Raw genomic sequence first — 13,156 nt, forward strand, 5'->3', positions numbered from 1 at the left:
GTACACCCTGTACACACATTTAACACGTGGGTGCATTTGGCGCCCCTCTCAGCTTGATGCTCCAAGCTGGCCCCGTCAACAACGCCGATTTCGTAGGGTTGCCAAACTAAGCGCGTTCAGTCGTGTTCGCTTCTGTTCCCCTCATAGCGATAATGAACACTGGTGGACTGTATGCGAATGCTAGCTCGGTTGTGTTCTCTTCCATACGCTCCAGTGGAACCGAGACTTCCCAGGTGTCACTCTTAGTGGGCTGTCTGTGCATTGTGCAGTGTGCTGGGACCTTGATTGCGGGGACCTGCAGGCGTCAGGCAGCGGTACCAGTGGCGCCTCTGGCGGCCGCGGGTCAACTGATTCGGCGGCTGGGACGCGCCGCAGCCAGTAGCTCGCGCCGTCTGGACCAAGCTGCTGCTCTGTTGCTGCTGCTACTTCACAGGTAACAACCACGGCGAACGCTCGCTCCCCGCCAATCACCTGGTACGATCAACTGTCGCAAACAACTACGCCTGAAATTCTGAATACTGAAGCCGCGTTTTATTAAGAGAGGTTTCTTTTCGTAACAGGGGGTATTTTCAACACCATTCTGTCCATGTTTTATGAAGACCAGTGCTTCATTTTTTTCCCAGATAAATCGATGATTGTCAACGGAATTTTGAATTTAATTCCCTCTTACACAATGTTCTCTAAGATACCTGTTTCTTCGATGTCTCTTTCAATTTCAAATAACCTGTTGCACTTAGATCGTGAGGGAAAAGTCTAGAATTCTTTCAGTCATTTCAGATTATTGTTCATTCTGACAAAGTACAATAACATTTCAATAGGCTCTTCCACAAAGCATCGGAGATTTTCAGAGAATGTTTGTATAATTTGTGGAATTTTTTGCCACCCAGATTCCGTCTGTCCGAAAGGGTTTTCTTACGATTCTTCTTTCCTGTTGTTTTATTTATCTGTAATTGCCGGTCTGCTCTAAAAATTAATGTTCCCGCCGAGTATAATAATTCAGATATAATTATTGTTCTCATGTCTTAGTTTTGTATTCCAGCATATTGAATTTTTTTTATCTTCTTCTGGTGATTATGTAGGGTTTTTGTAATGTAAGTGTTCTATTTTTGTTAATTGTTCCATTTAATCTGGAGGTTTCGACTATGTCTCGTATGTATCTGATATGAGGTACTTCAACAATCTGTATCTGCGGTACTAAAGGCTCGCTATCGAGGTCAATTTTAGTTATCGGCATGAGATTTACGGTCCAAATGCATTTTAGCTGAGTTTTCCAAGGCGTCCTTAAATAGTTGTTGTTCCAAAATATTACTAAATCGTCTGCGAAAGCCACACGACACAAATGAACTGTGTTTTGAAGTGGTCTCCCAACACTAATTTCTTTTGCTTCTTTGTCATATGCTCTAATTAGGTCTTCCAGCAAAACAGTAAGCAATGCAGAAAGTTTGCCCCCATGAATCGTTTACGTTTCAGTACCAAAACAGCCTAGGAATTTGACTTTTTAACTAGCGTAGGTTATTGTTTGTTTCATCTGTGCTCTTGCGCTTTTGCCTATTTTTAATTGTTGTACTACTACAAAATGTGTGTGTTCCTGCTGAACCATTCGCTTTCTTAAAGTCTACAAACGTGGTAACTGCCTGTTTGCCTCTAAGAATTTGTAGGATAGTATTAATTTTCGTATAGGATCGAGTTTTTCTAAATCCAACCTTAAATTTTTCAGGTAGATGATCTGTCTACGCTTCAATTCTCTTGAGTAAAATTTTCAAAAGAGTTTTGTGTAAGAACCTCGTAATACAATGCATGAAGAGTCTGAATGGGATTTCTGTGAGGGCAACTAACCCAAAATTACCTCATATTTCCATCTGGAGGAACGTTGAAGATCTGAGATTCTATGCTCATATTTTATCAATGTCAATGAATACAAAAAAGCAAAATACAATTTGTGCATCACAAACGTTTTCGCATCGGACGCTTAAAGGCTCGGAGAAAGAGTCGTTTTGCCTTCAAAACAGTATAAAATGAGACAACTCGACTTCGCTCGATAACATAGACCTTCTTCATAGTTCACGCTGAATGTTTCTCTTATACGCATTTTCGTGGAAACGTCGATTATTTTATGAAATTGCATTAATGATTTGTTCCTCCAATTTATTTTCTTGTTTTCTTTGAAACTTTCAATGTTCAAAACTTGCTAGCTCTGGTACTCATTGATGTCTTTTGCTATTTCGTGTAGGCCTAACTCATCAAGCCAGGTTAACGTTTTCCGAGTCCAAAGTCGCGTAATACGAATTGTTTGTGGTGTGAATTCAAGAACTTCCTTTCAGTAGCCTGTCCAAGAAACTGAGAATATTGATACTGCTTCAGAGTATATTTACTCCTTAAAGACATTTGTCGCAAATAATATCTCTTTTTTTCAAAACTACAGCTCAGTTTATGAATAAGTAATATAAGTAAGAAAAATTGACATAAAGGCTTGAAGCCACTTGCTTCGGTCCACTAATCAGGAACACGCATTTTCAATAACTTGCCAACAGACACAAAACGTTTAGCTACCACACTTGTGAAGTGCAGTTTAAGGGAAGGCTAAACGATTTATTGGTCACCAACTTCTTCTGCTTCAGTGACGAATTTCGTATCACAGCCAATTGATATATATGTTACTAACAATGTCAAGTAAAGAGAGTGTTACGTAGAATCTGATTTCTGCACATCTTCAATAGCCTACAGTATTGCGATCTGTTTCCAAAATTATCTTTTTCACTTCATTGTGTATACATTTAAATGTTTGTGGCAAGTTTTGTATTAACTTTAAAATGAAACTACGTTTCATATTTCTTACTTAGTTCACTTCCTTGACGACCATTTCACTTAGTGTATGAGAAAAGAACATTAGCATACCGGCCTTTATTCTTCTGTAAAAATGTTATACTTATTAATGTTTTTATGACTTGATCTACAGGGGGTGTACAAAACTATGGAAACACCTGCATGATTTGAGTCCCAGACTGATTAGCAATACTCAGGAATCGGTCGAGCTAGTGTTTTGTGAGCCACGTCTTGCGTGGATAAATTACATTTGCTTAAGATTTTCCCTCTGAATCCAAGTCTGGTGTCTGCCTTTCTTACTATTTTTTGTTTTGTTTTTGTCATCCTATTTTAGACCTCTCCGAAAGGCTGTTCTTAGGTGTTTTACAGTAGCTACTGTTTTCAGTCATGTGCAGCCAATAATGTATCCAATGGAAGTGGATCTCTTCGCCTATTCATGCGTAATACGTTATATTACTTCCGTTCAGGAGTAACTGTCAGTGCCTGCACCAGCTGTCGATACACTGTGGTCCTTTAGCGGGAGGGGGGGGGGGGGGGGGGGGGGAGGGGGGTTGTTTGGGGGAAGAGACCAAACAGCGAGGCCATCGGTCTCATCGGAGTAGGAAAGGACAGGGAAGAAAGTCGGCCGTGCCCTTTCAAAGGAACCATCCCGGCATTTGCCTGGAGCGATTTAGGGAAATCACGGAAAACCTAAATCAGGATGGCCGGACGCTGGATTGAACCGTCGTCCTCCCGAATGCGAGTCCAGTGTGCACACCTCGCTCGGTAGGTCCTTTAGGGGCCCGTAAAGTAAAACATTTCTTAAATCACCCTGGAAAGTGATTTCTCAGAATTTTTATAGTAAGGCTCCCCGAATAGCACAGCGTGTCCTTTATGTACTGCTATTGCAGAGCATTTCCTAAACGCACCTGCATTTACTGTGCGAACATACGCAGATCATTGATTCTGAGATGGTTTTCTCTCTGCACTGCGGCGGGCTATGGAATCTGTCAAGTCCAACACACGGCGGATAGCAAGGGAAACTGAATGGAACAGCTCCAGCCATTTTAAAAAATAAGTATTCTGTCTTGAATTAAAAAAGAAGCTCATGCATCGAATTGTTTGCCTCGATTAATACTTCGAGATAAAAGTCCCAGACTGTTAAGAAATTCCAAATCACTGGTAGAAAAAATGGTTCAAATGGCTCTGAGCACTATGGGACTTAACATCTGGGGTCATCAGTCCCCTAGAACTTAGAAAAACGTTAACGTAACTAACCTAAGGACACCACACACATCCATGTCCGAGGCAGGATTCGCAGCGGTCGCGCGGTTGCAGACTGAAGCGCCTAGAACCGCTCGGCCACAACGACCGGCAAATCATTGGTAGAACGATGATTACGTAGGCTGTCTCCATCGCGGATGAATTAAATTTCCTTGGAATTTACATAAGAATAGGAAGTCTGATAGAAGCCAACCTCGGGAAAATTCAGTTTGTATTCCACAGAAATGGAGGAACAAGCAAGGCCAATATGCCCTTATAATTTATCTCAAACTGAATAAAAGCAAACCAACATTTATCACATTTGTAGGTTTAGAGAAAGCTTATAATAATGTTGAATGGAATACACTCTTTTAAAACAGTAAGTTATCAGTCGTAAAATACAGCGAGTGGAAGGAAGTTTATCTACAACACGTACAGACACCGGACTGCAATTATAATAATCGAAAGACATGAAAGGGTAGCAGTGGTTGAGAAGTGTGTGAGACAGAGATGTAGCCTACCACAGACGATATTGACTCTGTACATTGCGCAAGCAGTAAAGGAAACTTAGGAGAAATTTGAAAAGGGAATCGCATTTCAGGGAGGACAAACGAAAACGTGACGTTTACCGGCGTCATTATAGTTCTGTTAGACGTAGCAAAGGACTTGAAATGTCAGTTTAACGGAATTAACAGCGTCTTGAAAAGAGGTGATACAAAGAGGTGACAAACGTCAATGGATAGCGATATGCGCATATACAAATGGCGATAGTATCGCGTACAGAAACTATCAAAGGGCGCCGGCTGCTGTGGTTGAGCGGTTCTGGTCGCTTCAGTCTGGAACCGCGCGACCGCTACGGTCTCAGGTTCGAATCCTGCCCCGGGCATGGATGTGTGTGATGTCCTTAGGTTAGTTACGTTTAAGTAGTTCTAAGTTCTAGGGGACTGATGACCTCAGATGTTAATTCCCATAGTCCTCAGAGCCATTTGAACCATTTTTTATAAAAGGGCAGTACATTGGCGGAACTATCATTTGTACTCAAGTGATTCATGTGTAAAGTGTCCGACGTGATTATGGCCGCCCCACGGCAATTAACAGACTCTGAACTGGGAGTGCTAGTTGGAGCTAGACGCATGGGCGGCTGGTACCGGCGGAGGTTCGAGTCCTTCCTCGGGCATGGGTGTGTGTGTTTGTCCTTAGGATAATTTAGGTTATGTAGTGTGTAAGCTTAGGGACTGGTGGCCTTAGCAGTTAAGTCCCATACGATTTCACACACATTTGAACATTTTTTTAGATACATGGGGCATTGCATTTCGGAAATCGTTATGGAATTCAATATTCCGAGATACAGTGTCGAGAGTGTGCCGAGAATACCAAAATTCAGGCATTACCTCTCGCCACGGACATTGCAGTGGCCGACGCCTTCACTTAACAACCAAGAGCAGCGGCGCATGCGTATTGTTGTCAGTGCTAACAGACAAGCAACAATGCATGAAATAATCGCAGAAATCAATTTCAGACGTACGACGAACTAGACCTTTGGACAGTGCGGCGAAATTTGACGTTAATGGGCTATGGCAGCAGACGATCGACGCAAGTGACTTTGCTAACAGCACATCGCCTGCAACATCTCTCCTCGACTGTGACCACATCGGTTGGACTCTACACGACTAGGAACCCGTGACCTCAACATATGAGTCCCGATTTCAGTTGGTAAGTGCTGACGGTAGGTTTCAAGTGTGGCACAGGCCCCACGAAGTCATGTACCCAGGTAGTCAACAAGTTACTGTGCCAGCTGGTGTGAGCTATTTGTACATGGAATGTTGTGGATCCTCATATCGAATTGAACCGATCATTGATAGGAAACGATTATGTTTGGCTGGATGGAGACCATTTACAGCCGTTCATGGACTTCATGTTCCCAAACAGCGATAGAATTTTTGTGGATGACAATGCACCGTGTCACCGGGCCACAATTGTTTGCAATTGGTTTGAAGAACATTCTAGACTCCCAGATCGCCAGACATGAATCCCATCGAATATTTATGGGACGCAATCGAGAGGTCAGTTCGTGCACAAAGTCCTGCACCGGCAACGCTTTAGCAATTACGGACGGCTACAGTAGGTAGCATGGCTCACTATTTCTGCAGGAGACTTCCAACGGCTTGTTGAATTCATTTCAGGTCGAGTCGTTGCGCTACGCTGGGCAAAAGGAGGTCCGACACGATATTAGGAGGTTTCGCATGACTTTTGTCACCCCACTGTGAGATGAATGTCAACAAAAGTAAAAGAGTCCACTGGAATTCAGGCGAATAGAATCAGGCAACAGTGAGGGAGTTAAGTCACGAAATACAACACTGTAAGCTGTAGATAACTGACGATGGCCGAAGTGGAGAGGATGTAAAATGCAGTATGGCAATAGTAAGAAAAGTGTGTCTGAAACTTAGAAATATTTTAATATCTAATAGAAAATTTCAGTGTTAAGAAGTCTTTTCTTGAGGTATTTGTTCGAGGTGTTTCCTTCTGCTGATGTGAAATGCGGTCGAGAAATGGTACAGGCAAGAAGGTCATAGAAACTCTGGAAATGTGGTTGTACACAAGATCGCTGAAGATTAGGTGGGTACAACGAATAACTGATGAAGAGGTACTGAAGCGTAGTGGGGAAATATGAATTGACTAAACGAAGCTATCAATTGACAGGACACATCCTTACGCATCAAATAATTCTTGTAACAGAGCGAAGAGTGAGAAGGTCAAAATTGGAGAGGGTGTGACTATAGTAAGCAGGTTCAAATGTATGTAGGTCACAGTAGTTATGCGTAGATGAAGTCTTGCATAGGGTAGACTAGCGTGGATACCTTTTTGGACTGAAGCCTCCTCGACAACAACATCAAGGTTCGTTCGATTAATCTCGGTGTGGCATTTCCCTTCCGGTCAGCAGGATCACTCTGCCCGCGAAACAAAATTCTTTGCATGAAGATTACTTATTTTTAGTGGTGCTAGCCAGTTATGCAACGTCAATACGCAGACGCCGGAGTCAGCATTCCGTGACGACCTGCAGATAAGGACTTTCAGCATCGAGGATGCTGGAGTTTTGTCTACGGCCGTGGGGGGGTCAGACACTGTGAAACATCTGAGACGTCACCTGGACTTGTTTGATCATCTTATTCGTTACTCACTTCAGGGCACGTTGACTTTCAATAATTTTGCCATGTTTACTCTGATAATGCATCAAAACTACCGTTTCCCTGGTGCTTCGTGTGCCAGCTGCCGAATAATTGTAACCTTTTGCTCGGTGGAGGGTATACTGACATTGGTGAGGACTGCAAGACGGGGAAGGTATGCGTGACTGTAATGAAAGTTTTAACTACTCGTCTTTTACGTGACGCAGTTTAGTCGCGATAAAGTATGTTTAACCATTATCGCCCTGGTTGACGTGCACTGAAGTAACAAAAGTCGTGGGATGGCTCCTAATATCGGTCGGACCTCCCTTTGCCGGGGGTAGTGCAGCAGCTCGACGTGACATCGATTCAAGTCGTTGGAAGTCCCCTGAAGAGATACTGAGCCAGCCGTCCATGATTACGAAAATGTTGCGGTGCAAGATGTTGCGCACGAAATCACCTCTCGATTACGTCCCATAAATGTTCGAGCGGTGGCCAAATCATTCGCTCAAATTGTCCAGAATATTGTTCAAACCAGTCACGAACAGTTGTGCCCCCTTGACATGACGCCACTGTTTGAGAACACGAAGTTCATGAACGGTTGCAAATGGTCTCCACGTAGCCGAACATAACCATTTCCAGTCAATGATCGGTTCAACTGGACCACAGGACAGAGTCCATTCCACGTAAACATGTTGTTGTTGTTGTTGTGGTCTTCAGTCTGTAAACTGGTTTGATGCAGCTCTCCAAGCTGCTCTATCCTGTACAAGGCTCTTCATCTCCGAGTAATTACTGCGACCTACATCCTTCCGAATCTGCTTACTGTATTCATCTCTTGGTCTCACTCTGCGATTTTTTAACCACCCACACTTCCCTCCAATACCAAATTGGTGATCCCTTGATTCCTCAGAATGTGTCCTATCAACCGATCCTTTCTTTCATTACTTACGTTATCGCCCCATCTAATCTTCAGCATTCTTCTGTGGCACCACATCTCGAAATCTTCTATTCTCTTTTTATCTAAACTGATTATCGTCCATGTTTCACTTGCATACATGGCTACACTCCAGACCAGTACTTTCTGAAGAGACTTCCTAACACTTAAATCTATACTCGATGTTAACAAATTTTTCCTCTTCAGAAATGCTTTCCTTGCCATTGCCAGTCTACATTTCATATCCTCTCTACTTCGACCATCGTCAGTTATTTTGCTGCCCAAATAGCAAATCTCGTCTACTGCTTTGAGTGTCTCGTTGCCTAATCTAATTCCCTTGGCATCACATTTAATTCGACTACATTTCATTATCCTTGTATTGCTTTTGTTGGTGTTCATTTTATATCCTCCTTTCTAAACACTGTCCATTCCGTTCAACTGCTCTTCCAAGTCCTTTGCTGTCTCTGACAGAATTACTGTGTCATCGGCAAACATCGAAGTTTTTATTTCTCCTCCCTGAACTTTAATTCCTACTCCAAATTTTTCTATGACTTCCCTTACTGCTTGTTCACTGTACATATTGAATAACACCGGGAATAGGCTACAATCCTGCCTCACTCCCTTCTCATCCACTGCTTCTCCTTCATGCCCCTCGACTCTTATAACTGCCATCTAGTTTCTGTACAAGTTGTTAATAGCGTTTCAGTGCCTGGTTCAAAATGGTTCAAATGGCTCTGAGCACTACGCGACTTAACTTCTGAGGTCATCAGTCGCCTAGAACTTAGAACTAATTAAACCTAACTAACCTAAGGACATCACACACATCCATGCCCGAGGCAGGATTCGAACCTGCGACCGTAGCGGTCGCCCGGCTCCAGACTGTAGCGCCAGAACCGCATGGCCACTCCGGCCGGCTTCAGTGCCTGTTTTTACTCCTGCAACCTTCAGCATTTCAAAGACACTATTCCAGTCAACATAGTCAAAAACTATTTCTCTAAGTTCACAAATGCTATAAATGTAGACTCGCCTTTCCTTAACCTATCTTCTGAGGTAAGTGGTAGGGTCAGTATTGCCTCGCGTGTTTCTTCAGTTCTCCGGAATCGTAACTGATTTTCCTCAAGGTCTGTTTCAACTAGTTTGTCAGTCTTCTGTAAAGAATTCGTGTTAGTATATTGCAACCGTGACTTATTAAACTGATTGTTCAGTAATTTTCACACTTGTCAGCAACTGCTTTCTTTGAAATTGGAATTACTATATTCTTCTTGAAGTCTGAGGGTATTTCACCTGTCCTATACATATTGCACACCGGTTTTGTCATAGCTGGTTCTCCCAAGATTATCAGTAGTTCAGACGGAATGTCGTCTACTCCCGGGGCCATGTTTCGACTGAGATCTTTCAGAGCTTTGTCAAATTTTTCTCCCAGTATTATGTCTCCCATTTCATCTTCAACTACGTCACTTCCCTTTCTATAATATTACTTTCAAGCTCGTCTCCCATGTATAGACCTTCTATATACTCCTTCCATCTTTCATGTTTCCCTTCGTTTCTTAGGACTGGTCTACCATTTGAGCTCTGAATATTCATACAGCTGCTTCTCTCTTCCCCAAAGGCTTCTTTAATTTTCCTGTAGGCGATTTCTATCTTTCCCCTCGTGAAATATGCTTCTAAATCCTTATATTTGTCCCCTAGCCATTCCTATTTAGCAATTTTACATTTCCTTCAGTCTCATTTTTTAAACGTTTGTATTCCCTTTCGCCTGCTTAATTTGCTGCATTTTTAAATTTTCTCCTTTTATTAGTTAAATTCAATATCTGCTGTGTTACCCAAGGATTACTATTAGACTTTGTCTTTTTACCGATTTTATCCTCTGCTGCCTTCACTATTTCATCTCCTAAAGCTACCCATTTATCTTCTACTGTATTCCTTTCCTCTGTTCTAGTCAACCGTTGTATAATGCTCCCTGTGAAGCTCTTAGCAACCTCTGGTTCTTTCAACTTATTCAGGTCCTATCTCCTTAATTTCCTACCTTTTTCCAGTTTCAATTTTAATCTACAGTTCATAACCAATACAATGTGGTCAGAGTCCACACCTGCTCCTGAAAATGTAATACAATTCAAAATCTGGTTCCTAAATCTCTGTCTAACCATTATATAATTAATCTGAAACCTTCCACTGTCTCCAGGTCTCTTCCACGTATACAGCCTTCTTTTATGATTCTTAAACCCAGTGTTTGCGATGATTTAATTATGTTCTGTGCAAAATTTTATCAGGCGGCTTCCTCTTTCATTCCTCCCGCCCCCCCCCCCCCCCCCCTCCCAAGTGCATATTCACCTACTTTCATCCTTCTCTTCCTTTTCCAACTATCGAATTCCAGTCCTCCATCACAATTAAATTTTTTCCCCCTTAACTATATGAATAATTCCTTTTATCTCATCGTACATTTTTTCAATCTCCTCTTCATCTGCAACGTTATTTGGCATGTAAACTTGTGCAAATGTGGTAGGAGTGGGCTTCGTGTCTATCTTGGCTACAATAAAGCGTTCACCATGCTGTCCGTAGTAGCTGACTCGCATTCCTATTTCCTCACTTATTTTTACACCTACTCCTGCATTACCCCTATTTGCCTTTTTATTTGTAATCCTGACCAAAAGCCCTGTTCCCCTGCCACCGAGCTTCACTAATCCCCACTATATCTGACTTCACCCTATACATTTCCCTTCTCAAATTTTCTAACCTACCTACCTGATTAAGGGGTCTAACTTTCCGTGCTCCGATCCGTAGAATGCCAGTTTGTTTCTCTTGATGACGTCATCCTCCTGAGTAGTCCCCGCCCGGAGATCCGAATGTGGAAGTATTTTACCTCCGGAATATTTTACCCAAGAGGACGCTATCATCATTTAACCACAAAGTAGGGCTGTATGTCCTCGGGAAAAATTACGGCTGTGGTTTCCTCTCGCTTTCAGCCGTTAGCAGCACCAACACAACAATGCCGTTTTGCTTGATGTTACAGGACCTGATCAGTCAGTAAACCAGATTGTTGCCCCTACAACTTCTGAAAAGGCCGCTTCTCCTCTATAGGAACCACACGTTGTCTGGCGTCTCAATAGATACCCTCTCGTTATGCTTATACCTACAGTACCGCTATCTGTATCGCTGAGGCACGCAAACAGCCACCGACAGCAACGTCCGTGGTTCAAAAAAATGGTTCAAGTTGCTCTGAGCACTATGGGACTTAACATCTATGGTCATCAGTCCCCTAGAACTTAGAACTACTTAAACCTAACTAACCTAAGGACAGCACACAACACCCAGCCATCACGAGGCAGAGAAAATCCCTGACCCCGCCGGGAATCGAACCCGGGAACCCGGGCGTGGGAAGCGAGAACGCTACCGCACGACCACGAGATGCGGGCCCGTCCGTGGTTCATTGGAGGGGGGAAGGGGGTTATGTAAACATAGCCCACACCATAATGCAGCCACCATCAGCTTGCACAGTGCCCTTGTGACAACCTGGAACCATGGTTTCAGGGGGTCGGCGGCACACTCGAGCCCTACAATCAGCTCTTACCAACTTATATCAGGACTCATCTGACCATGCCACGGTTTTCCAGTCGTCTCAGTGTCGAATCGATATGACCACTAGCCCAGGAGAGGCAAGGCAGGTGTCATGTTGTTAGCAAAGGCTCTCGTCGCCAGATTTCGCCGCACTGTCCTAACGGATACGTTCGTCGTACTTCCCACATTGATTTCTGTGGTTAATTCACGCATTGTTGCTTGTCTGTTATTACTGACTACTCTACGCAAACGCCGCTGCTCTCGGTCGTTGAGTGAAGGCCGTCGGCCACTGTGTTGTCCATGTCGAGATGTAACTGAAACTGGGGTATTCTCGGCACACTCTTGACACCGTGAATCTCGGAATGTTGATTTCCGTAAATATTTCTGAAATTTAATGTCTCATGCGTCTAGCTCCAACTACCACTTCGCGTTCAAAGTCGTGCGGACATAATCACGCCGGAAGCCTTTCCACATGAACGATCTAAGTACAGATGACGGCTCCATCAATGCTCTGCCCTTTTATACCTTGTGCACGCGATACTACCGCCATGTGTTTATATGGATATCGCTGTCCCATGACTTTTGTCAGCTCACTGTACTTCAGATATGCATTTTAAAGCCGGCCGCTGGTGGTCAAGCGGTTCTAGGCGCTACAGTCTGGAATCGCGCGACCGCTACGGTCGCAGGTTCGAATCCTGCCTTGGACATGGATGTGTGTGATGTCCTTAGGTTAGTTAGCTTTAAGTAGTTCTAAGTTCTAGGGGACTGATGACCTCAGATGTTAAGTCCCATAGTGCTCAGAGCCATTTGAACCATTTTTTATTTTGCATTTTAAAATTATTGCTTCATTTACTCTTGTTATAAAGGATGTCTCACAATTTGTGTTACAGGATTCTATGTGTTGTGTAAGGGACTTAACACGCTAAGTTTCGATAATGAACTCATGTCTGGAAACGTACTGTTTGGACATAACATAATTTGTCAAATCTCCCACTTCACAGTACGCACACATCGGAGACAATGGGCTCTGATTTGTGTGCTCCAGGGGAGCCTGTGACATGGGTAATGTTTCGAGTAATGGTCGTCGTGTTCTCTTCTCCGTCACGAAAGACTTCTTCTTCAAAATCGATGAAGTTTACAAGTTGATTTTGCCAATTTGCAACTTTTATAGAACACGGCTGTCAGCTATGGGATTACAGATTGTTTGCAAGTTGCATGGCATCTGCAGTCAGCTGTGTACCATGGCAAGACGACTGTACTTAATGTATGAATTCTAGTTATCAGAAAGAAAGTGAAATGTTCAGTTAATACATAAAAAATGTATTATAACGAGTACTAGCAATTTATACCGACGAAACTTTTTTTTTCTTCTGTGTCATTGTACAGTATTTTGTAATACTTCACCACATAGTTCTTGGCTATTGTTGCTTTCGCGGTATTC

General features: G+C 43.1%; 1 protein-coding gene across 1 annotated transcript in view; it reads left to right on the forward strand.

Annotated features, from left to right (window-relative positions):
- The first annotated feature begins 291 nt into the window (after positions 1 to 291).
- Positions 292 to 13,156, forward strand: part of LOC126473451 (spondin-1) — a 223,431-nt gene continuing 210,566 nt past the window's right edge. Inside the window, exon 1 of the mRNA XM_050100507.1 lies at positions 292 to 433. The gene's annotated coding sequence lies outside the window, so the exon portion shown is untranslated. The remainder of the gene's footprint in view (positions 434 to 13,156) is intronic.

Source organism: Schistocerca serialis, chromosome 4 (assembly GCF_023864345.2).
Source record: "Schistocerca serialis cubense isolate TAMUIC-IGC-003099 chromosome 4, iqSchSeri2.2, whole genome shotgun sequence".
Taxonomy (NCBI): domain Eukaryota; kingdom Metazoa; phylum Arthropoda; class Insecta; order Orthoptera; family Acrididae; genus Schistocerca; species Schistocerca serialis.